Source organism: Streptopelia decaocto, assembly GCF_964273445.1.
Source record: "Streptopelia decaocto genome assembly, chromosome: 13".
NCBI lineage: Eukaryota > Metazoa > Chordata > Aves > Columbiformes > Columbidae > Streptopelia > Streptopelia decaocto.
In genome coordinates this window covers 4,589,526-4,614,865 of record NC_138668.1, presented here as the reverse complement: position 1 = coordinate 4,614,865, position 25,340 = coordinate 4,589,526, and the positions used below count along the sequence as shown (strand labels likewise).

The 25,340-nt window shown below is 56.0% G+C and overlaps 1 protein-coding gene across 3 annotated transcripts in view; it reads right to left on the bottom strand.

Annotated features, from left to right (window-relative positions):
- Positions 1-25,340, bottom strand: part of RAI1 (retinoic acid induced 1) — a 76,637-nt gene that overhangs the window by 30,366 nt on the left and 20,931 nt on the right. For all 3 annotated transcript variants that reach the window (XR_014185346.1, XM_082064902.1, XM_082064901.1), the window contains one exon: positions 11,679-11,757. The gene's annotated coding sequence lies outside the window, so the exon portion shown is untranslated. The remainder of the gene's footprint in view (positions 1-11,678; positions 11,758-25,340) is intronic.

Sequence of the window (25,340 nt, the reverse complement as noted above, 5' to 3'; positions counted from 1 at the left end):
GTGTGGGACAAGCCACTGGACACGGGGCAGGTGGGGACAGGGACAGGCAGCACCCAGCCATCTCCCCATCGCCGTGCTGGGCACCAGCATCGCCGCTGCGGGGAGAAGCGACCCTGGCGGTGACACCGCTTGTGCCACGGGACCGTGAGACCCCACATGCCCTCTCCATCCCCTCGCAACCAGCTGCGACACAACCCAGCTACGGCAGCTTCTCGTTTCCAAACCCACCCACCCCGGTGGCTGCGGCCTCGCGGTGCCGCCGGCAGCGCCGCGCGTGTTGCGGCCCGGCCGGCTATTACCAGAGGAAGAGCCGTAACGCTACAGCAAACCTCCCCGCTCAGCCCTGCTACAAATCAGGGTCAGGCGGCAGCGCTGTTAGACAGAGCCTGCCGCTACGTGCTCCTGCTCCTAATGTCCTCCCCACCACGCTTCGCGGGGACGCGGCGGAGAGCGGCGCGGCCAGACGGCAACTTGGCCCCGCTGCCCACCCAGGGCACCCCGGCCCGAACCCCCATCACCGTGCTGGCTCAGAACCGTGTGTCCCCAGCTCGCCAGCAGCAATGGGGGTTAACGCCGGGGAGGCATAGCCAGGGATGTGTTTTTTTTATTTTCCCCCAGGGCTGCTCTGGCTTTACCTTTAACATCTGCAAATGTGGTTAAAAGTTTGCTGTGCCTATTTTTAGAGCCTCTCACCACATGCAATTTCTCCATCGTGAGACAGGAAACGCAGATGAGGTTTGCTCGCCATGGAGCTGCTTTCTCCTCCCCGGACGGCCCCCGAGCTCCTCTGATCTGCGCCGTGCTGCCACGACACCGGCCCCATGGTCCCCAGCTCCCGGTGAGGGAACCGCATCCTGCAGCAGCAGCTGAGAGCCAGGCGAGCTGTGTTCATGCCACCAGCTTGCCCTGTGCCTCAGTTTCCCCCAAGTGACAGCATTTGGCTTCGCTGCCGAGCCCAGAGCAGCGCTAAGGGTTTGGCGGCTGCTGCATCTCCTCAACCACGGGATGCACCGATCATTGGCACCGGGCACAGGCGCCAGCAAAGAGACCCGGGTGGGGATGCCCACCACCCACCCTCATGCCCACACATGCTGCTCTGTGTGTCCCCACCATTCTGCTTAACATGAAATGCTTTGAATCCAAAGTGGATCTTGGCTTCCCGGATGCCACCGGCCCTTCTGCCGCCTGTCACAGCCCCGTGGCTGAATCCATGGCACGGGGTTGACAGCCCGCGAGCGCGGCTGCGGCTGGGCGGCGCGGGTACCTGCTGTTTGAATGTCAACACCTCATTTATACATCTTGATTGGCTCTCATCAGCCATGCTGCGTTACACCTGATTGCTCCGAGCCCGCGCGGGGTGCCAGACTGCAGCGCGTAATTTCATTTAATTGGCCCTCCATCCGAAGCAAAACAGAAATAGAGGAATAAAGAAACAATAAAGCATCATCATCCCCCTAAAAAAATTAAAATCTCTGCGTATTCGGGGCTGGTTTTATTTTGCAAGCACGAGCAGACTGTGCCGCGGGCGGTGGGAATCCCTTCCCGGCGGTACCGGACCCCACGCGAGTCGTGAGATGCTCTGCCACCCTAAGGGTTCGGCGCTCGCGCTCCCCTCGTCCCGCACTGAGCCCCGTGCTCGTGTCACGCTCGCCTGTGCTCCCTCTCCCGCCCGCTCTCGCAAACCACTGAGGCTGAAATTTCAATTAAGAAAGAGAAATAATTACCCGCCGCTCCACATTTCCTCTAAAATGGTAGCCAACGCCAGCAAGCCGAGTCACCGCCTCCCGCCGCGTCCTGGCGCGCGCCGGCGGGCTGGCGTTGGGCTGACATTTTCAGGATAACGTCGGCCCAGCGGCTGCTTGCCGGTGGTCACCACCACAGCCGTGCCGAGAGGTCGACACCACGCAGATGCTTGGCAGTGATGTTCGCTTCCTTGGTGAGAGTGGGGCTGCTGAGAGCCCCCACTGCACCAGCTCGACCTTGTGCCGGGTCTGACCCCTGTGCCTGATGCTGCCCATACCCAGCACGGGTCCCGGTCCTGGCACCGGGGAGGACAGCAGCCTCGGCTGCACTGGTGACACTGCCGGCACATGGGGCAGCACCAGGGAAGGGCAAGTGGACCCACCTTTGGGACATCCCCAGCTTGGGGACACCAGCGATGTGGTTGTATCAGACGTCCCAACCCAGCAGTTGCTGGGGCACCCCAGGCTGCCCAGAGCCCCTGGCAACAGCTCTGTTTGTATTCAGCCCAACAATGTTCCAGAAATCACAGTTCTGGGATAGTTTTATGTTAGCACAGCCAGAGTGAGAAGAGGAACAAACCCCACTGGGGCTGGAAAGGGCACAAACCCCCTTCGGAGGATGCTGCATCATCCCAAAACTGCTCCTGCAGCTTCCCCTCGCCCGTCAGCCTGTGCTGGCTCCAGCTCACGTCCCGGTGGGTGGTATGTCCCTGTCACAGATCCCTGTGGTCTGTCCCCACCAGCACAGCCAGAGGTGTGAGATGGAAACACCAGGAGAAGGCAGAGATGGATGCTGACCTGGGCACAGGAGGCTCTACCGTCATAAGGATGAGGATGAGGATGAGGATGAGGAAAGGAGAAGCACGATGCACAGGGCTGACGTTGGGTTTCCTGCACCTCGCAGGTCTGTGGTTCCCACCCGCACACAACACCCCAGGCTTGAGCCTCTCCTGCTCCAGCCAAGACCCCCACCAGGCACCAAACCAGCCAGAAATGCCAATGGGCTCACGCCAAACTTGCCTTGGGCAGATGCCACATTTGGGCAGCGGGGGCCTCAGATGGAGCTCCAGGAGCGAGACCATAGCAACAGCAAGACTTGATGGGGAAATGGGCGCTCCCCAAACCCTGACAGATATAAACAAACTGCTGCCCAGTGACTCCATGACCATCAGCTTGTGCCACCATGTGAACGGTAATTGTGCTCCCACGGCCCCAGCTGCCCAGGGAGCTCTGTGGGTGCTGCCGGGATCCACGCTGCTGCAGGACGAGCCAGTGCGGGTGATGCAGTGTGTCCCCCAAACCTGACCCTTTGCAATCAACGGGGACAGCGGCTTATTTTCTCTGCATGTTTTCCCGTTCCTCTTCCCATAGCCGGGGGGGCACAGTGAAGGCTGTGAGTCCCGTGACTCTGGCAGCAGGAGATGCAGGAGCCCTGGGCAGTGATCAAAACAACGGGGAATGCAGCAACCTCAGGTTGCAGATTAGCTTCGTTTTATAGCCAGGGAGGCAGAAATCTCCCGTGGTTCAACATCTCGCCTGAGACCACACAGGGAGCCCGGGGAAAGCCAAGGAGAGGTCGCAGGTCTCTGCGGGGCCAGAGCATCCTCTCCCTGGGGAGGGAGGGAACCTGCGGTCATTGAGACCCCGTGGCTCCCCCAACCCATCGCTGCACCCCAAAATACTTCTAAGCAGAGCCATGCATTGCACTCCTTCCCCCTGTGACCCCAAACACCCCCCTGTAATACCGGCGGGGGCTGCAGGAACCACTTTGGCGAAGAAAGGCTCTTTAACCAAGTTTAAATGCACTTCCCTTGACTCGGTTCCCAGTTCAGCGTAGAGGAGACCCAGCTTGGCCGGCAGCCATGGTGCTCAGCTCCGCACGTCCCCACCGACAGACACATTCCTCAGCACTGCAGCTAAGTGCAGCACAGCCTTTGAGGCCTTCACCCCTCCTTCAATGATAATTTATGCCCTCTGACCCAACTCCCCCTTTTAAATCAGGCTGATCAATACAGAAATCAGACAATCCTTTTAAGAAACTATCTCATCTGATCCTTCCAGCTAATGATCCCTGCTCTTCTTACAGCTGGTTGCAGATATGTAGCTCAGACTGCCGGGGGAAGCAGGAGGAAGAAAAGCCACCGGGCCAAATTTCTCCTTCCCCGGTCCAAGCAGGAGCAAACGCCACTGACTATCTGCATGGGAGTGAAGCGGGAGATGCCAATCCCTGTCTTTTGGAAAATGGCAACACACACCGGCACTCGCTGCTGACCATGATGCTACAGGGAAGAGCTGGCTCCTAAAATCTGCTCCCTCAACAGTCTCGCTGCCGAACGTGCCCTCCTCCCAGCCCGGGAGCCCTCCAAGGATATTCCCCTCCATCCTGCTCTTCCTGCAGGCTCCAGCCTCCCAGCGTGGCTTTGCATCACCTCTTCTGCAAAGAAAACCCAGCAACACAAAGCAACAGCCCCGAATTCGGTTCCTGGCTGATCCGCGGTCACCCACACCCCGTGTCACACAGCCGCGGCTCCCGGCTCCTCTGCATGCCGAGGGGACACGGTGAGCACCGGGCATCTCCGCTGCCTGACCGGCAAACCCTCGCCCTTGTGGGGACTCTCGCTTCGTCACAGCAGCAAAAGCTCAGGGGTGCAGCCACGTTCTGCCGATGGAGGAGCTAAACCAGACCCCTGGGACAGGGAGTGGTGTCGGGGGTGGCACCTCCGCGCTTGGGGAGGAGAACGGCGCAGCAAATGTCCACGACGGAGCCTCCAGAAGGGCTTTATTGACAGTGGTTGCATTTCTGTGTAACTGGCAAAGGAACAGGGCTAACCAGCGAAGAGGGAAGCATCAGAGAACCTCTTAAGTCTGCAAATCAAATCAGCTCCTGGAACAAACGCACTCGGTAGCCAAATGTCCCCTTCTCCTTTGTGCGCGCTGGGCTTTTGACATTTATTATGCTGTTCGAGAACCACCCAGAAGAAGGATGTTTTTCTTGTATCTAAGGGCCATTTCTCACCCTGGCACACTCAGACAGGGATTTCTCTCCTGCCCAGGGCAGTGTCTGGCCCCCAGCATCCCCTTTTCACACGCACCTCACCCCGCAAACCACATAGGTGGCAGGATGCGACCGTTTCCCAGGGATGCTCAGCACCCTCCCCACACCCACGGGGAGCTGGGGACCAAGCGCCAAGCCTGGGCCACCTCCAAAGTCCCCCTGCACGTGTCCCCCCTCCCACCCAGCCCCTTGCTCCGAAGACAGAGAGCAGATGCAGAAGCCCACGGGGCTGCGGCAGCGCAGCGCGGTGCAGGTCCTGCCACAGCAGTCACAGTGAATTACAAGGTATTAGAGCCCCGCGCCGCCGCGCGCGCAGCAGCAGTCACGGTGAAGGACATGCTATGATAGGACTAGAGTCTCCTCCGGACAATCCAGCCCGGTGAGAGGCGGCGGTGAGAAGAGGCCAGCCCCGTTCTATAGATCATACAGCGACAGGCAGGGTGAAGGACACGCCGTTCCAGGACGAGGTGGCGCGGGGGGTTTACCGAGCCGAAGGACACGGTGTTTGGGGGGTACGGTTGTGCCTCGCTGGGTCAGCGAGTGCCCACGCCTTTGTGAGCCAGCAGCCGTGAACATTTTTAATTATTCTTTCCTACTTTATCGAGCATCTCATTTTCATTTACGTGCTGGCCGTCTCCACCCGAGAACGTGGCCGGTGCTGCTCCTTTCCATCACTGCTCCTGTATCCCCTCCCCACACGACCCAGATGGGGCCCAGCGGAGCCAGAGGGGCGTCCCTGGCACAGGGGACCCATCCGGTGACCGACCTGCCCTGCAGCTCCTCTGCACACGCAAAGTGACATCGAAGAGCTGGGCAGAGCTTCCCTGATGCTACGTCCCTCCTCAGCGGAGCACAAGCAACGAGCACCAATTTTAGCAGCTGCCATCAATGCAGCAGGAGTGGTGTCCCCTGGTGAGGCATCGAGCGGTGACTAAAAGCGGAGATGACAATAAAGCAGAGGAAGCAAGGTCTGACTGCAAAGCAGCAAACCAATCCCCCGAACCCAGCTGGGAGGCACTAACGATGCTCCCCCAAACCAGAATGGAGCCCAAGCCCTGCACGGGCAGGAGTTGGTGATGTGAATCCGGGCTTGCTTGGGCTCAGGCTGAGCTTGGTCCCAGCACAGGCTTGGTTTGGGTGGAAATCCTGTAAACGGGAGGGGAGAAAGGCTTCCCCACATCAGGACGCTGGGATGAGTTCAAGCCTCTTAGCAGAGCAGGCAGGGAGATCCCTGCACAGCTCCTACATATGAATCTACCCCCTTAAATTGTTCCCGGTGGTAAATGTGGTAGGGATCACACACAACTTGACAGATCAAGGTGTATTTCTGGCGCTTTGGCACAAGGGATACAACCAGTTGGGATTTTTGCTCGGCTCTACCACTTGGGCATAGCGCAGCCACAACAAACCTATTTGAATATCTCTTGTTTCAACCAAGGCAAAGATCCAGCCTATTCTCCACGGAACAAGTGCCAAACCCTGGGCCAAATTAATCTCTGATGGATCTCTATCAACTTCATGGAGTTAAACCACAATTTGGCCCATGCACAACATGTAAATCTGTTCATTTTTCTTCCAAATTGTCCGAATACCACGGCATTTGTTAGCGCGGGAGTGGGAAGCATCCTCCGGGAGAGATCTCTTTGGATACGGCGCCAGCCCTTCCTTGGTTTATTTCCTTTGCTGCCTGAGATAAAAGGCGAGCGAGACGGTCCATAGGATGTGTCTGAGCTGTTTGGGGGTAGAAATAGGAATTTCCTCCTGCCATCCCCAGTCTTTTGATAGGCAGGTGGGATGCGAGCAGGAATAAGTCAATCAAGACAGAGCAATTTTTAATTAATTTGTGGATCCCTTTGCCGGCTGATCGCCTTGGAGACAAAAGGGAAGTCTCTCCTTTAACACTTGTGTGTGCCTGGTACTCTGAGCCTCCTCTTTTCACTGGTGCATCTTTGGTCTTGAAAGCCGCACAAAAGGAAGAATTCCTTGATCTTTTGCCTCGGCTTTTGCTAAGACGGAGACACATGAGGGAGAGCCAGGTTGGGCTTTTTGGAGGGGTTTCTTTTCTATATTTTTAGAGCCCCAAATGCACACAGAGTGGGATGGGGAAGGACATAAAGAAAAAAAGAAGTAGAAAGAAAGAAAAGCAAAGCAATCTCCAATGTAAGAAAGCAGAGTGTTTTCCATCGACACCTTCTGCCCAGCCCGCTCCATCCCCAAGGGGAAGGAGTTGAAAGGTTCAAGCTACATCAAGTGGTGAGTAATGCAGCAGGAGGCTCCTGCTCCATCGCCCCCTGCCCCGCGCCCGATGCTGCGGGGGGCACAGCCCGGCTCTCGCCCTCCCCTTTACCCCCCCCAGATGCGGGAACTTCCTCGGCGGTGACTGACACTGCAATTATCGATTGCCGGCTGCAATGGCTTGCTCTCGCCTCCCCCCAGCTCTCTTCTCACTTGTTTTCCTCTGTGCAGCAGAGTGCCAGCCTTCAGAGACGGCTGCTGGAAAAGGCCCAGATTGACAGGGTGTCAAGATATCCGCTGCCCCCGGCTTTTAACGTTCCCTTGCAGGGGGGGGCGGGAAGAGCCCCTGCACCGGCAAGGGGAGCTCAGCTGGTTCCAAAAGAAAGGGAGGAATGAAAAGCCTTCCTCTCTTCTCCGTCGAGGAGATGCTCTTGAACCACAAGCAGCTTTTTTTCAGTCTCAGCCCGGTTGCGTGCGTCTCGGAAATCTCAAGATGCTGGGAAGGAGGAGAGGCGGCGTGCCAGCCAGCCGGCCCCCCGCCAGCGGCTCCGTCCTGCCCAAAATATCAAGGCACCCAAGAAAATCAGCACCCTCTGCACCAGGTGGGGTGGCACACATATGTGACCCATCGGATTTGGCTGTGGCCATTTCAGGGTTGAGGAGGACAAGAGGCACCCTGGCCAGATGAGGTAACCCAGCAAAGGCTGCAGAAGGACCAGGACTTCCCAAATCACACAGAGTCCCAGGGTGGTTGGGGTTGGAAGGGACCTCAGGAGATCACCCAGTCCAACCCACCTGCTAACGCAGGGTCACCAGAGCAGATCACGCAGGGTCATGTCCAGACGGGTTTTCAATGTCTCCTGAGAAGGAGACTCCACAACCTCTCTGGGCAGCCTGTTCCAGGCTCTGGCATCTCAAAGGAAAGAAGTTTCTCCTCATATTCTCCTCCTGTGTTTCAGTCTGTGCCTGTTGCCCCTCAACCTGTTGTTGGGCACCACTGAACAGAATCTGGTCCATCCTCTGACACCCACCCTGGAAATATTTATCAGCATCAATAATATCCCCATAAGCAGAAATAAATCACAGAATCATTTTGGTTGAAAGAGACCCTCAGGATCATCGAGTTCAACCATAACCTAACCTAACTGAAGCACTACCCCATGTCCCAGAGAACCTCATCTCCACGTCTGTTCAACCCCTCCAGGGCTGGTGGCTCCATCACTGCCCTGGGCAGCCTGTTCCAATGCCTGATCCCCATCCTCTGCTGCTTGGCACCAACAGCTTGAAAGGCCTGGACCAGAGGGATTTCCCAGCAAAAACCAGCAAAGCAGGAGCTCCATGTGCCCCCCTGGGTCCTCCACCAAAGGCTGTGATGCCACTGCAGGAGGCCAACCTGCCTGATGGCCCTGGGAGCCAGGGCCACCCCCTTCAAGTGCCATCTCTGCCCAAAACAGGGACATTGACCCACACACGGAGGCATCTGCAAAGCCCGGCAGCACCTCGAGACCGTGGCAAAGCGTTATGCGCCGGAGTCAGCGCCCTGAAATTAAAGCCGGTTCCATGACGATCAGCATCAACATCTGGTGATGGGAGGAGAGGGATCAATGATGGAGAGTCTGTCGCTCCTGACACATTGCTGTCAGGGTCAATACACAGTTCTTGGGGAGATCAGATGCCCATGTTATCTGCTTTGCCTCCGCGCTAAACCAATGGGTGGTGGAGCCTCGTCCTGCCCGTGCATCCTCTTCCCCAGCCAGAGCCACCAAATGCCACCAGGAGCATCCCCAGGGCATGTGGCTCTTGCTTTCATCCACATAGAGCTCAAGCGTAGCTGCAGAAGGTGTCCAGGGACCGGCCCCCCAGAAGCTTTATGGCTGACCCAAACTAGCCCACTGCCCCATGTAACATTGCCATGGGACCACGTGGGGACACGGGGCTCGGGGACAGCCACCACCTCCCTGTGGTCACAGAGACAGAGGCCACCCGAGGGGGCCTGGGAGGGGAAGTGGAGATGAAGAGACCTCCCTAGGGGGAGTCCCCTTTGCCAGTCCCCCTGCCCGTCCCCATGCCAAATTGCTGGGCAACGGAAAAGGGAGGAGAGAGGAACCTCAGACCCCTCCTGCCCTGCACAGGTCCTGCTGGCTTGGTGGCCATGTCCTGCTCTGTGCCCCTGGTGTCAGGGGCTGCGCGTGGCTTTGGCTTGATGCCTGTCCCCTCCAGGGGACACTCCAGCTGCAGAGAGCCACCCCCACGGGCCACGAGAGCTGTGGCAGTGGGGCTGTATAGTGAGTGCCCTCTGCATTGAGTGGGCTCACAGCACCCCATGGCACCCCACAGTGCCCTACGGCAGCCTGCAGGCACTGCTGCAGCAAACACAAGCCCCGCTTTGCACCCCACATGCCACACCAGGCAGGATCCGTCCCGGAGCCCGGGGGTCCCACGAGGACAAAAGCCACCTGCAGCCAGAGCGCAGCGTGTCACCCCACCGGCTCCCAGGGGGGGTTTAGCCCCACAAATCCTCCCTGAGCACAGCATGGCCAGCAGCAGCCCCCCAGCATCCCCGGGGGACCCCAGCACAACCCCCCCGGGGATACTGTGGGATCTTACCTGCTGACAGCCCATGGAACCAGCTTGGGGAGGGGGACACAGCATCACACCCTGACCCCTGCACAGCCAGACTTGCGCCAACTCCCCCCCCCCAAAAAAAACCCCAAGAAAACAGAGCGCGGCATGAATAACAAAAGCAGCGATCCGTAAAGACTCTCCCAAGAGGCTGCAAGTTCTTCAATTAGAGCTCTCATTATAGGAACGAGAAACTCCACGCTGTCTTCTGTACGGATAACACTTTTTTTCCCCCTCTCTTTTAAAGAAAAAAGGGAGGGAGGGAGAGGAAGGCTGCATCTCTAATGCAACAGACAGGTCTGCTGAGATTCACTTTGGCTCTTATTTTGACTTTCATCTAAAAGAGCTGCCCTGGGAATCCATTAAGTCCAATTTAAATCGGCTCTCCGCCCTCACAGCTTCTCCCCGCCTTCGCACCCCCCCCCCGGCTCCCTTCTCAACCCCCCCCCTGGAAGCAAACAAACACAAAAGCCAGGCCAGGCAGCGAAGGGCAGCACCGGCGGGTTCGGAGCGTTCTGGGGGGTTACAGCCCTCCCGGGGGCCGTTGCTCCATCTTTCTTTCCGCCCAAATAAACACAATCCGGCCACGTTTGGATATCGCCTCAATATCACCCACCTCGGCAGCACTTTTAAGGGGGGGGATGATGGTGTTTCGGGACCCACTTCTGCTCCCTGCACATGTCCCCCCCCCCATACACCATGCACAGGCATATTTTCCTCCGATTTTATTATTTTCAAGTACAATTAGCTCCATTAACACCGCACTCGGCAAAGTTGGATGGGATATAATCGCATACTTCACTCCAGGTTTTCTTCTCGTTTTTTTATGTCCCCCCAGCGAGTTTCCCCACCCCCAAATCATTCCTTTGCCTTTGGGAATCACCCCCCCGCCACAACCCCGCAGCCGGGCGAGGGACGGACCCCTCGCCTTTCATCTCACCACACTCATTCAAGCTCCGCTTCTGTCGTATAAGCAGTTTTCCAGCTCTCCCCACCACCCCCCCGCTTTAACACACCCGCTCTGCATTGCATCCTATTCATATGTTTTCAATCATCGCCGTTTCGTTATTTAAAACAAAAGCACATGCCCCCCCCCCCCCAGCAGCAGGCTCTGAGCCCCCTCACCGGGCTCCTCTGTTATTCCCTGGCTTGTTTTGTTTATTAACGTCAACGGAGGATTTGGGGGGCAAAATTTGCCGTGGGAGAAAGGGAGCGGGGAGGCGAAAGTCCCACCGAGGGGGTTTTCCAAAGGCGCAGCCAGATGTGCGAACCCCCCGCGGCTCCTCGGGTTATCTGCTACATCCATTTTTGTCCTTTTCTTTTCTTTTTTTCCCCCTGCCCCGCCAGCCACCGAATGAAAGAAAGAAAATCCATCAAGTCAGCGTTCTCACGTGCAGACAACGGCAAGGATCGCCCGGCGCCCGGCCGCGGCACCGCCGCAAGTTTTGTGAGTATAAAACCATGCACATCGATAACTCTTCAATTAAATAAGCCTCCCCTGGAAGGTTTCCCTCCGCGGGGGCTTTCGCAGCCCCGCGCCCGTTATTATTTTAACTTTGGAAAAGTAGCAGTCAGGACAAGCAAAATGAATCCATCCCTTACACGCACGCGAATATTCCGAGTCTCAGCTCTATCTTTGTTCAGACACCCATCAATCGGCAAGTCAAGAGGGTTTTTTTTGGACCGGTTGCAAATTTCTTTATTACTTCCAGAAAAGCAAAACACCCCCCTGCCTGCCCCCCGCCCCGGCATCCCCACCGCCCCCTCCACCGCCGCCGCGAGCAGGACACACGGACACACACACACGTACGTACAACCCCCCCAAACTCCGCGGTGCCGGTGCCATGCATCTGTTCGATCGCGGCCGCACGCGAGTTGCACCAAGAGGAAAATAAATCCGGAAAAAGCTCCGTCTGCACGCCCCCCCAACCCCCCCCCCACCCCAGTTCTGCTGCGGATTCAAGAAAAAAAAGACAGAAAAAGGCAAAAAAAAAAAGGCACAAAGATGTAGCTTGCAACAATACCTGCGATGCTCCTCGCTCTCTCCTCTCTCCTGCTGGCTCGCTCTCCTCCTCTTCCAGAGCACAGTAGCCAGATTAGATCCTTAGAAAAAAAAATGTGAGAAATAGCACAATTCTCTCTTTTTTTTTTTGCCTTTTTTTTCCTTCCCTTCTCAGCAGCCCTTCTGAGCTCCTTCACTAACCATTATTCATAGACCACTAGGGGATATAAGGTAATTAGAAACGGCCCTATAGCATCCAGGCTGAAAATGTAATGCCAGCGGTAGGAGTGGTGGAGGCTCTGGCTGCGGGTGGCTCGGGCAGAAAGTGCTGCTGGAGCTGGGGACGAGGTGAGAAGTGGGGTGGAGGCAACGGCGAGCGGGTGCTGGAGCTGTCCCCGCAGGAGCCGGGGCGGCCGGGGGACACGGCGGCACCGCTTTGCTTTGGGGACGCTTGGGGTTTGTTGTTTTTTATTTTTAATTTATTTTTATTTTGGAATGGGCTCGCCGTGCCCGTGTGAGCTGTGCTGGGGCTGCGTGTGTGTGTGTGTGTGTGTGCGTGTGTGTGTTTGTGCCAGGAATAGCAATCAGCAGAGACAGCACACAGAGCGCAAAAATGCCATCATGCAGGGTCAACAGAAAGCTGCAGACATTTTTTTTTCCTTTTTTTTTTTTTTTGTAGGCTTAATCCTCCGGAGCGGCAGAGAGGGAAAAGGAGGAGGCTGCTGCCTTCTTTATAGTTTTGATTTTATTTTTTCCCTTGTAGGATCAGATTAACCCCCCCTCCCCTCCGCACACACACACACACACACAGACGCCAGCCCCGGCGATCCCAACCCTCCGCCGGGGAGATGCCGGGGTGGGACGCGGGGTCTCGCCGCCGCGATGAGCTGGGTGGGATGATGTAGGTGGGCTGGCGTGGCGATGGAAAGCGAGAGGGAGGCAGCACGGGCTTGGACGGGAAGCGGGGGAAGGCAAATGAACAAATCACACCTGCAGCTTTCTGCACACCGAAACCAGCTGCAGCCCAAGCGGGGACCAGCAGGAAAGATGCAGGCGCGCAGGCTCGCAGCGCCGCGCATCTGCGGGGATTTAGGTGCACGGTAGCTCACCGCTGGCAGCGATTGCTTTTGGGGGGCGGGGGGAAAGGGAGAGGGTAACAAAGAGCAACCCGTCCCCGCACACCACTTTTTCCAAGGGGTAAATAAAATCCGGCGCAGAGGCGAGGAGGGGGAGCTGGTCCCCTTGGGAAGGCAATGACTTTGGTGGCCCCGGCACGCCGGGGTCGACGCCGTGTGGCTCCGTGCCCAAAGGGTGCGAACGCCCAGCCCTGTCTCCCCCCGCGCCTCCGCTCCCGGCCTCTCTTTAATGGAACTAAAGCTGTTCACCTTGATAACGCAGCACGGCAGCAAGTTTCCAAGCCGTGCGCGGGGGGCTGGAGAGCTATTTGATCCACTTCCAAGGTGCTGCCTTTCAATTCAATCCCTTGCTCTTGAAGGATGGATAACCAGGCCCTCTCTTTTCCCTGTTAATTACTCGAGATAGCAGGAATCAGACTGCAAAATGGACCAAACCTCACAAGGGGACCCAGCATCGGTCAAAGCAGACCGCTTGCTCTCGTCTCCTCCATCCCATTTCTCCTCATCCATCCCCATCCCAGCCCCAGTCTGGGTTTTTATAGCTCTTGGCCACCTCCGATTTCACACGTGCCTCTCTGCAGGACGGTAAAACGAGCCAGGGCCTCACGGCTCTCCGGGGATTTGGTATTTATCCCCCATAACCCACCGATCCCCCCTGCCCTTCACAGGGGAAAAAGCTCCTCCACCATTTGGCCCCACAGGCTGAGACTGCTGCCCCAGGAAAGCCAAAGTGGGACATACCCCGCAGTCATCACCCCCAGCTTCTCCTCTGGGACTGACAGAAGACTAAAGGATTTGTTATTTTTACACTACAACCCCATAAATCTAGTGATCTGGTCCATCCAGGTCATTTCACGGCTCTGCTGTGTTAGAAATCCCCACCTGTGATTTCAGGAGAACCTCAGTCCTGCTCTCCTTAAACCCTGACCTCACCATGGCGAGCAGAAAGGTTGAAACCATGAGCCCCTGAGAGCCCCGTATGCAAATCAAATCATCACCAAACACTTCTGTTTTTTTAAATGCTGTGGTATTTCCAGCGGCTTCATAGTTCTGTGATTTATGGGTTCACAAAGGCTGATTTCATGATTTCTCAGCCCTTCTGAGGTGCCGGCACCCACATCACCTCCATTTGCATGACACGGCCGTATTTGACTCAGCCCAGCCGCCCCTATCACGGCAATTAACTTTACTCATTAAAGCCTCCGAGCTCGTCAAGGATGCTGCTGCGCGGTTGTGTGGACGGGAAAGTTTCCATCCTCTTGCTGAAATCCAGCTCCAGAGCACCCTTGTGTGCGGTTCCCAGCCCCCCGCCATGGGTTTGGATACGGCCCCGTCCCCCTCACGTTCACAATCACCTCTGCGGGGCAGATCTCACCCCGAGCCACCGCAAACCCAGGACAACCCGCATCGAAAAGCCTCTTCCCATCTTCCCTGCTGCAAGGACAGGGCTCACCTCGCCGACCAAAGTCAGAGGTTTCCTTGGAAGCAACACCCCCGCAGCTCCTGCTCCAGGGGGGCTAAAAAATAATGGCTCATTGCAATATTATTTCTAGAGCTGCTAAAACACAGCCACCCCGGCTCCCTCCGTGTTTCACCACTGCGACCTACAAAGATAAGGTTTCCTGCTCTGTGCTGAGAAAAATGAGCTTTTCCCCACCAACCTCCCCTTCCATGCAACCCTGGTCCCCAGGAGCCCCCAGTGCCTCCATGGGATGCTCTGACCCGGCTCTTCCTCATCCCCTTTCCTCTCATCCCTCTTGCTGGCTGAGTTTCCCCCAGCCCGTCTCCCGACAATTGCTCTTGTCCCCTGGCCAAGGTGACACCTTGCCCCGGGTGCCCCGTGCCCATGGCTCCTTGCAGGCAGGGAGCAGGCAGGCAGCAGGCAGCCCTGCCCCAAACTCTCATCAAGCTCCGTGCACCGGCTCCGAGCGGATCTGATGGATTTTCATTTCCTAACTTTGCCCTTTGGGCTATTTCTAACGAGCTTCCCCGCGCTTAGAAAGAAATAAAAAATAAAACCCCTTCATCTTGCAGCGCGGTGCTGGAGCGCCAGCGCTCAGGACAATCCTGCCTGCAAGGAGGCTGCAAATTAATTATATCGCGGTCACTTGAGGTAGGGGGGGGCATCATAGTGACCTACTCAGACAAGCTCCAACCTGGGACCCAGGGAACAGCCAGAAACCCGCTCCAGAGCAAACAGGCCTTTTTTGGCCTTGGAAAATGTATTTTCCTGGTGTGATGTTCGGCTGGCACAGCACGGCCCTAGCGAGGAGCCACCGATGTCCTCCCATGACCCCGGACCCTCGCCATTCCCTGTGTCCCCAGCCTCTGCCACCAGCACCGGCTGCATCCTGGACTCATCCCTCCCGTCAAGAGAGAAGAATCGGTCCTGGGCGCCTTCGTTTCCTCTAATCAGATGTTTTAATGAGTTTCTCAACGCCCAGCGCATCACGCTCCACGCCATCGCCCCTCCGAGGCCGGCCCTGCTGCCGTGCCGTGCCGAGACCCCCGTCGTCTCAAAGGCTTCCCGTGGTGGGAGAGCGGCGATTATTCCTCTCAAAAGGTCTCTTATAATGGAAACCATCTCTCCATCCCTCCTTGGTCTCCTCCTGCCGTGACCCAGGCTCCGTCGAGAGGAGCTCTGCTCCGAGGCAGCGCCGTGTTTCCATGGAAAGAGTGAATAGCTGAGTCTTCCCAGCGGTTTATTAGAATTCTTTTTACTTCGATGGAGAGTTTTAGAGCAAAGTAAAAAGGCTTTAATGTGGGGCTAATGGAGCTCCTGGGAAGTCCAGGAAGGAAATCTCCCCTGGAGAAGAGGAGGCGTGAGGAGAGGGAGGGCAACTTTCAAGACAAATTCCTGGACAGGTTGAAGTTTTGTTCGCAGAAGCCATCTCAGGCAGCAAGAAATGGAAATGACTGTTTGTTTTATTTTTAACAGATGTTACAAAAGACCTGCCAGTAATTCAGCGAACGATGCAAAACCTAGATCCCACTCACTTTTCCCGGCATGTCTTCCGTCCCCTCCCTCTCCCGCTCTGTAAGAATGCTTATTTGCATTTAGCATATCGTATTTAAAAAAATATATATTAAGCAATAAAATAACAATCGTAAGCCACTTCATTTCTTTCCTCCCTAAGGCTTTGGTTTCAGGTTAAATCCTTGGTTGTAGCAGCTATTAATTGTTTTTAATAAATTTTTCTGTCTTCTCGCATTTCCCAAGCCCATTTACTCACCCACTTTGGGGGTTCCCCTATTTCTGGTCCTCTGTCCCACTCTCTCCCTGACATTCCCCCAAAGGACACAACAGCTCTTGACGCTGTAAAGTGTGACATGAAGCCTGCAGCCTCCTCTTTGGGGGAAAAATACATGGATTTGGCTGCGGTTAAGAGCTGGGGAGATGGAAAGGGGACAAGGTATGACAGGGGTGTCCTAAAACCATCCAGGCAGTGGCTGAACCAGGAGTAAGAGTCCGGCCCCTCTGCACCTCCGAAAAATGAGGTGCAGATGCCCATGCACACACTGCAGTGCTTTGAACTGGATTTAGAACCAACCATGATGCCAGAGTGGTATTTGGGGTGAGATACGGCACTTGTAAGCGTCACCATGAACCCCAGACCTGGGAGGCTGGTGACAACCCTGGGCAGAGGAGCCCTGAGTCCCACAGATGCCAAAACTCCTAAAACTGAGCAAGTTCAGCAGCTCCTGGTTTAATGCTTGACGGCAAAACACAAGCCACAATACCCCCCATTTTTCACCATGGAAAACCACTTTTCTCCTCCCGATACCCGGCTTTCCAAAGAGCAAGGTCCCACAGAAACCTGGACCAGCCAAATCCACGGGTGCAGGTCACAGCTCCCGCACGTATCCCACGCAGGAATATCTGGGAGAGACCACAGCTTGCTTTTTATTTTCTGCACAAGGGATGGTGTTCTTCCAGCTCTTCCAGCGAGATGAAGGCCAGGAAATCCAGGGTGATTTTCTGCCTCGTTTCTCATTAGCAGCCCTGCATGCACAGCCTGTCATCCCGGGACACCTTATGCCGGATTCACGCTGTGTCGATGCCTCATTTGCAGGATCCCGAGTGCGGAAAAAAGGAGACGGGCTCCGGAGAGCAACCACAGGGCAGCGCTGATACAAATGGAGTGTCCCTGCACCTCTCATAAATCCTAAACCCTCTCTGATTTCCAGGCAGAAAATGGCATCCATGTGCATTTCCAGGTGACGGAGGAAAACTGGCTGTTTTCACCGAGCTTTCTCCTCCTCCTGTTACAATTCTGCACCTGGTTAGCAACTGTCGGGAAGAGGTTAATCACAGTCCTTAAATCAGGAACCTTGTTGCGGTATGCTTGGGATGCACATCTGTGCTCTCCACGTCTCATCCCCCGCGGCACCCGGGAGAAGGCGATATGCCAAAAAAAACAACCCCCCAGATAAACCCAGTCCCCCCCGAAATTAATGAGAAGCATCCCAGGATGCGGGATAACGCTAATTCCTCGAGCCGGTCCTGCGGCACACGTGAAACGCTCGCTGTGCCCCCAGCCCGGCCATCAAGGCATCTCATGGTGTTGGCACAGCTGTTATGTTGCAGAAAAGGCTTTTTAGAGGTTAGATTTTTGCTCGTTGTGATGGAGGGGAGGTGGTGTCACCTCAAAACACCTGGGGAGTGATCTGTGGGGACCACGATCAGCCCCAAACCTGGAGCTCAGCCCCACACTGGGTCAGGCCTCGGCAGAGGAAAAGCTGCAGCTCTGGCAACTGCCAACTGCACAGTTTTGCTGCTGGTTTTCAAGCGTTACAAAGCCTGGCCTTGCTATTCCAGGGGATCACCCGGCTTTCCTAGTTTTGGGAAAAATAAATGCTTAGGAGCATTGGTGCCCTTTGGAGAAGGGCCCGGCTGGTGCTGGCACCGCAGAGCCAGTGGCGTTAACCGGCAGAGACGGAGCCTGTTACGCTTGTGCACGCAGCCGCACGTGCGCAGCCCGGAAAATGGAAAGGAATTGATCCCGGAGGCAAATCTCTTTTGTTCTAACCCCGTTGCTGTAACTGGATCTCCCCAGGTCCTTGGCTGGGGAGCCGCAGCGGATCGCATTGCTTTCATGCCTTTACCCGGTGCCAGCTTGTCACATCCCCCTGTCGCCGGCGGCGGGGAGAGGACGAGCGAGAAGGGGAGGCACGGCTCGCAGGGCTTGTTTACCTCGCCGCCGCACACGAGGGGTGTACGGCGGTAATGAGCAAAAACCCGAGAGGGAGCAGATTGAAGATCTGTGGTACGAGACCACCCCCAACTCACAGGCTGCCCCTTTTTAATGAGGTTCCCCCCATCGTCCCCCCTGCGCCCCGACAGCCTCCTGCCTCTCCCTGCTGTCTGGTTTGAGTGCACAAATGCTGATTCACAGGGAGGGAGGCGTTGGGGAGGCAGAGAGAGGAGCGACCCGGCGGCTGCTGCCTGTGCAGGCAGCGCTGCCTCTGTGCAAGACAACCCGAGAGCGTCCGACCTCCCCGGGAGCTTTTACACTGGTGACTGGAGACAACGAAGTCGCTGCAGATTAAATCTGCTCTGTGCTTATTCCAGCAGCTCTTACAGAGTGAATCTCTCGTCTCTCAGCGAGGTGAATTCATCCTCTTCGCTCCCTGGGAGAGCTCGTATACTGATTTTTCTCCCCTTTCTGCAAAGGGGAAAGCCGGGTGAAAGCACGAGTGTGATGGGGAGCGGCTGAGGGACCTGGGGGGTTCAGCTGGAGAACAGGAGCTGAGGGGAGACCTTCTGATCTCTGAACTGCCTGAAAGGAGCTTGGAGCCAGGGGGGGTCAGGCTCTGCTCCCCAGGAACAAGCGCCAGGACCAGAGGAAACGGCCTCAAGTTGTGCCAGGGGAGGTTGAGGTTGGATCTGGGGAACAATTTCTTCCCCAAAGGGCTGTGGGGCATTGGAACAGGCTGCCCAGGGCAGTGCTGGAGTCACCATCCCTGGAGGGGTGAACAGACGGAGATGAGGTTCTCAGGGACATGGGGCAGTGCCAGGGGTGGGTTAATGGTTGGACTCGATGATCTTGAGGGTCTCTTCCAAGCAAAATGAATCTATGATTCTATGATTTCACACCAAGCCCCCAGCACCACACAGCGAGACGCCAGGATCGCCGGGATGGAGGGTGCGGGAGGTTGGTGGACGGCACACGCGTCCCTGGGGAAGTGCTTTGCTTTCCAAGCTGTGAGGCAGAGCAAACAGAGCCCTGTCCTGCCACTGTGTTAGAGCCCTTGCTTGTGGGTGCTTTGCTGCATCATCAGCAACCTGGGCCCCATCTCCTGGACGCCCCTCGCCACCGCCACGATGCTGTGTCTGCAGCCCTGAGGCTCAAAAACCAAAACCACCTTTTACTTCATTGCTCTCGCTTTTCTTGCAGCGCTGTATCTAAGCCATGCAGGTCCCCTGATCCCCTCTGCATGGGTGAGCTGGCCGCTCATCTGGCTCAGTGAAAAGCCACGGTGCATCTGAATAGATTTCTACCATGCAAATGTAAAGGCCCCAGTGGGTTTGAATAGGAGCCCTTGAGGTATTATCTCAGCAGTGCCTCGAGGCAACCACCTGAATCCTTCCACCGCTGCTGCACAAACCCAAAATGTCTCCAGTGGCTGGGGATTACGGACAGACCTTGCAGGAGAGCACCCAGGCCACCGCGGCCCACGCCGTCTGCTCTCAGATGCCCCCACGTGTGCCCAACCCTCGAAAAACAAGGCGCGGTGATGCTAAAACGACGAAAGCCCAGATGCCAAGGCAGGAAACCAAGCTGAAGTTTTCACATTAATCATATCGAGCTCTATTCTTTTTCATCTATTTCAAGGCAAGTCAAAAAGAGGTTCACACTCTCCCCTGGCAAACCACAGAGGATGACGTGAGCCTGTCTCTTGCATTGCAAGTAGAGTGTGTCAAGCAATTAGCAAGTAATCAGGAATTCAGATAGGGTGGGTAGGATACGATCCCTCAAATCTCTGACAGGAGCAAAACCCATCCCAGAGTTTCCCATCAGGCGGGGAAGGCAGCAGAGGGAGCAGGGGCTGTTGGTGAGCAGAGCCGACACGGTGCCAGCGGAACCTGCTGCCATAAACCATCTCACGATCAGCGTGTGCTGTAGCTAAGAGGCCCCAGGTGTCCGAGCAGAGATTTTTCCCTCACTCATTCCCAACCAGAGCAATTCAGAGTCCCGCAGATCTGCTGGGTCACCCAAGCCCCTCTTTGCACGTCGCATCCCTGGGCATTGCATTAACTCTGGCTGCTGTCACCAGTTCTACCCTGCTGCTTTCTGCCCAGCATCCTCCCAGCAGCCCAAATCCCGCTCTCCTGGAAATTAGCGGCAAAACTGATGCGAGAGCAGGAGCAAACCTTCAGTTCTCTCTTCGGGAAGCCATTTGCACTTCGGCCCCTCAGTTCTGCTAAACCCACATCACACAAAGCCCTGGCACAGCACACAAGTGGTACGGTACTGTCTCACAGCGCTGGGCTCTGCAGGCATGGTGTGCATCAAAGACACCTTGGCAGGGGGATATGCTGGCTTGTAGCCTCCCCAGACACCAAACGACACCCAACAGCCCCCCAGAAAGAGAGGGCGGATTATCCCGGGGTCCGAGCGGCCAACCTGGGCGCTCGCCTCCCTCCGGGCGCGGGGCCCGGGGCGCAGAAGGAGCCGTCGCGACGGGTGGGTTGCAAAGGGGACGCCTAATCTGCCACCCGCCCTTTCTCCTCGCCATTGCCAAGGTAGCAGCAGACAATGCTATCTGCGGGGTTGTGAGCCGGCCCTCCTCCCGCCGTCTCTTTAGCCAGAAAACTCTCCATCTGTCTCCAGATGGGGTGTTTCTACCACTCCAGTCAAACCGATTCAGAGTGGAACAATGATGCTTTGTTAACAAAACAATTTTTGTGTGTCAAGCCCTCCTTCTTGCGGGTTTTTCCCCCCCTCCCCAGTCCCCAGTGGGTCAGCTTTGTGTGGCGTCCTACATTTTGTTGTTTCTTTCACATTTTTAAAGGCTACGTATTTTAGTACAAAAGGTGCCTGCGGAGCAGCTTTTATCTGCAAGGCAAGATTTGACACATAGGCAGATCACAATTGCGACAGGAGGTTCGTGATGTGGTGGTTAAGGGTGGCGTCAGGACCTTCAGAGTGATAAAGCGTTATTTCCAGTGATTTTTTGCCTCCAGGATAAAAATTAGAGCTGGTCCTACAACTGCTTATAAAGCTTCTGTGAGCTGGAATCCCCCAAGGGCTCATGGAGGGAGCGGGGAGAGAAAGTTGGAGCCGGCGTTGGTGCATGGCGGGCATCAGCCATGCCCACCCGTCCTCCTCGCACCCTCCTGCGCGGGACAGGGCATCTCTGGGCTCGACGGGATGGGTACACAGAGCAAATTTAAGTCCCTGTGAGTAAAGCACAATCCCCTCCCCAGCACAGACCCCATGGCGGTGAAACCTCAGCCCTCCCGTGGCCACAGCCCCCAAGCAAAGATCCTGGGGTGCGCTTGGCTTCTCCCCAGCTACATGGGCTTGGATTGTCCCTGTTACCCAGCAGCAGGGAGGAGATCCCTGTTTCTCTTCCAAAGACATCTCCACCACACAGGCCTCAAACAAAATAAGTTCTTTTCCTTTTTTTTTTGCGCCGAAGTAACGAGCACACAAACCACCTTCTGCTCCGCACATAACCAGCAACTCACAGCAAATAACCAACCCGCTGGCTCCAAAGCAAACAGCTTTGTGTTCCTAAGCAGGCTGGCGATTTCTACACAAGTGGGACCTTTTCTTCCGGCCCCCGCCGCGTTCGCAGGGAAGTTCCCTCCTCCTTCCTATCCTCAGGTAACTGCATCTTCATGGTAACATCAATATTTTTATGAGTCACTCTCCTTCTTCTCCCCTCCTGCTCTAGCCAACACCCCTTTGCTTTAGAGATCAAAGCCTTAGCGGACCAGCTGTGTCGCGTCCTTTCCTCTCCAGCCCTTTCCATCTCCATTTGCAGCCGTTGCAGCACAAGCCCCTGCTGTTCTGACAGCGCTTTGTGCCGCCCGTTCAGTGCCACAGCTCCGTGCTCGCCCTCCATCCCGCTCCTGCCACCCCCGCTCCTGCTCCCGCCGCGCTGGGAACACGGGGAACCCTCCGGAGCTCTGGGTACCATCCCCTCGGGCACACACAGGAGCTGCCCTGCCTGGTGTGTGCTGCTCCGCAGGAAAAAATGTGCTCGGAGAAGGGAGAAATGGGATAATCCACTGAAATCCCATCCTGATTCCCTGTGTTTGGAAGCTCCTCCATGAGGCTGCATCTCTCCTCCAAAACAGCAGCTCCCTCCGCGCTCATTCCATCACAGGTGCAACTTCAGCTGGGGAAGCCCAGGTCCTTCTGAGAAAGCAGCGGAGGGAACAGAAACCTCCCTCCATGTTCAAATGCTGCTCAACATCTCGCACGCTGCAGCAGGGATTTGCAATGCAACGGGGGATAATCTGCCAGGGATGTGCTTTTCGCTGCGCCCAGGAAAACCTGTCTGGTTTTGGCCTCCAAGGGAGCATCACCCATGTGTGCTCAATGGATGCTACTCCCATCTTCGGGGAGCACACCCTGACCTTTGCGGTCTCTCCTTTTGCCCGCACTGTGTGCACCTCGTGGGTGATGTGATCGTACGTCGAGCAGCGTTACCATCCCCGCTTCCCAACACCTCGCTGTACCTCTTCGCCAAAATCTATCCTGGAGTTGTCTCTTCTACAAGGGCTCTGAAGAAAGCATCGCACGGAATTAAGTCTCAGGGCTTTTTATATGTAAAATGCTGAATTTAGCTGCTAATGGCAATTCCCAGCAGAAAAGGATGGTTAGTAGTGGCGGGTGTATTTATGAATACTTTTTAAGCAAATGCTGTGAGGCGGGAAATCTATCGGTCCTCGTGGAAAGCTCCCTGGTTTGCCGCTGCGGGCATCTAAATGCAAAGTTTAAACGTGGCTTTTGCGTTTTGTGCTCTGGTACACACATCCCCCTCGAATCTCTTCTCTTGGAAATGGTTTCTCGGCTCCTCTCCCACGGTCACGCGTGTGTCACCGTGACCTGCCCGGCTCAGGGAGGAGGGCAACATCTCCGTCCTTCACCAGACACTCCACTGCCTCGTCGGTAAATAAAAGTCAGGGGATCTACTTGACTGGGCTCCTTAGCTGCTCTCTCCAAAGTGGTAAAGGGCTGACATAAAAAATACTCGTGTCCTGGATTTCTGGGAGGTTTTCACTGAGAGCGCATTGTTTTTCCCCAGCAAAGCCAAGAAAGAATTTACAGTCGGTCAGGGCAGTGAGATTGCTCAGCTTTCTCTTTCCTGGGACGGAAACCCAGTTTGAAACAGATTGCTAGCTGCTAAATGCAAGTTCCTTAGCAGCTTCTAGGGTGAAAATATTCCCTCTCCACATCTCCTTTTATGTCCACAACACATTATTCCGGTGGAGGGCTCTCTTGCTAAGAAAAGCTGCGATAACTCCCAGCCCCGTCTCCAAAGTGGTTCGGGTACGGGAGCCAGCTCCCCACTGCGCATCCCTTGGTCCCACTGCCCAGCTGAGATGTCAATTCCTCCATCTGTCCCCTCCAGGCTCTGGCTGGCTCGGCTCTCAGACAGTGAATACAGCAAGCTGCAAGGCTGCTTCTCCTAAATGTATATTTCTCCTGCAGCTTTAGAAGAAATGATTCCTGCTAAGTCCCCCAGTGTGCTCCTGGATGCTTCTGGGGCTTTCTGTGCTAAGCCGCCTTTGTCCCGCACACCGCATGCAGACAGACAGGAGGTTCACACCAAAATCCACCTCTCCTCTCTGCCTTCAACTGAACGAAAACAAAAAACAGATGGAAAAATCAAAGGCTGGCAGCGTGAAGCATGTGGGCTGCACTTGCATCAGCCCTCCTGGAGCTGCCGAGTGTGTTCCCTCCTGCCTGGGGGTCCCAGCGCAAAGTCAGCCTTCCCCAAAAACTTGTCCTGCTACTCCCCGCTGCCAACCACCGAGCAGCACGGAGGTGAAAGGGACAGAGGGAAAGAAGCGAAAGCACAACGCAAGAGCAGATTTAGCGTTTCACACTTTAGGACGGTCCAGGAGGAACAATTTCATCCTCCAAGAAGGATTTGCGTGATGGTTGCACGCCGCATAGCAGCGGCACAGCCATGTCCTGGACACTGAGCTGCTTTTAACTGAGCTCCATCCATCCCACACGCTCGCTGAAGCAGAGCCCCGGCAGAAGAAATAGCTTGTGGCCATGGAATTAAGACTGCACCCTAATGAATGCACGCCACGCTGCCGGACGTAAGCCGCTCAGGTGTCTTTAATACTGGGATTTCTTATGCGCTCAGTGCCTGACTTTGTAACCTTTAATAATGTATTTTTTAGTGTTGTTTCTATGTGCGCCTGAGCTTATCTTCTTTTACTGTGGCCTCTTCTTTTAACCATCTTTCTAGGATAAACAACACCTGGACTCCCCCATGTCCCTCCTTGGGAGCCCACCAGTGTCCCTAAACTTCCCCGAACGCTCCTCAGTTTTGCAGTCGCTCACACAGCGGGGTGAGCCGTGCAGAGCAGTGACGGGGCTGCTGCACACTGCTGGTGCTCGGAGGTGGCTCCTGCCCGCCGATGCGAGCCCGGTACCCCCATGCCACCCCAACGCTCACCGCGGGCGCGGTGGCAGGAAGGGAACCTGCGGCGAGCGCAGGGGCCGGCGGCGTGTTTGTGGAGTAACGCTCCAACTGCTCTAACTGCTTGTTTATGCTGGGCCTGGGGAAAATCACCCCTGGGGATGGAGATGGAGAAGCATCCAGAAGCCTCCAAGAGCAGGAGAAGCTCTGCATCCTCCTGCCTCTTATTTTGCTTTCAAAAACATCCCCCACCACATGGGAAAGGGGAAGGGGAAGGGGAAGGGGAAGGGGAAGGGGAAGGGGAAGGAAAGGAAAGGAAAGGAAAGGAAAGGAAAGGAAAGGAAAGGAAAGGAAAGGAAAGGAAAGGAAAGGAAAGGAAAGGAAAGGAAAGGAAAGGGAGAGTCATCCAACGGGAACGTGGCTCTTTGGTGGGAGCTCAGGCTCCCCCTCGGTACCCAAGGATGCACCAAGAAGTGTTGCCGGGCCAGGGGCTTCCACCAGGAGTTGCCACGACACGCTGGGAGAGGGAGAAGAGACAGGAACCACCTTAAGGGAGGGGAGCTGCTAGCAAAACAGTTAAAAATTACTAAATACTTTCCCAATATCGCTCCTCCACGTAAGCACTGCTGTAATTGCCCTTGGGAGGTTGCACAACGGCAAGAGGGAGGGGCAGGTGCTGGCAGGGAGGGAGACGTCCCCAGCCGCCACACCAAAACGCGTGCAAAGCTCCATCCCGAGCACCACTGCCATCCAGGAGAGACACTCGGCGTACGGCACAGACGTCTCTGCCACCTCGGGGCCTCGCTGCTGGATTTAGAACCCGCGGGGCCATTCCTCAGATGAGCTGGAGGACTCCCGGGAGCACTCACTCCTCGCACCTCTGAGACACAGCGGGTTGCCCCAGGGAGCAAGAGCAAAAGGCGAGGAGGAAC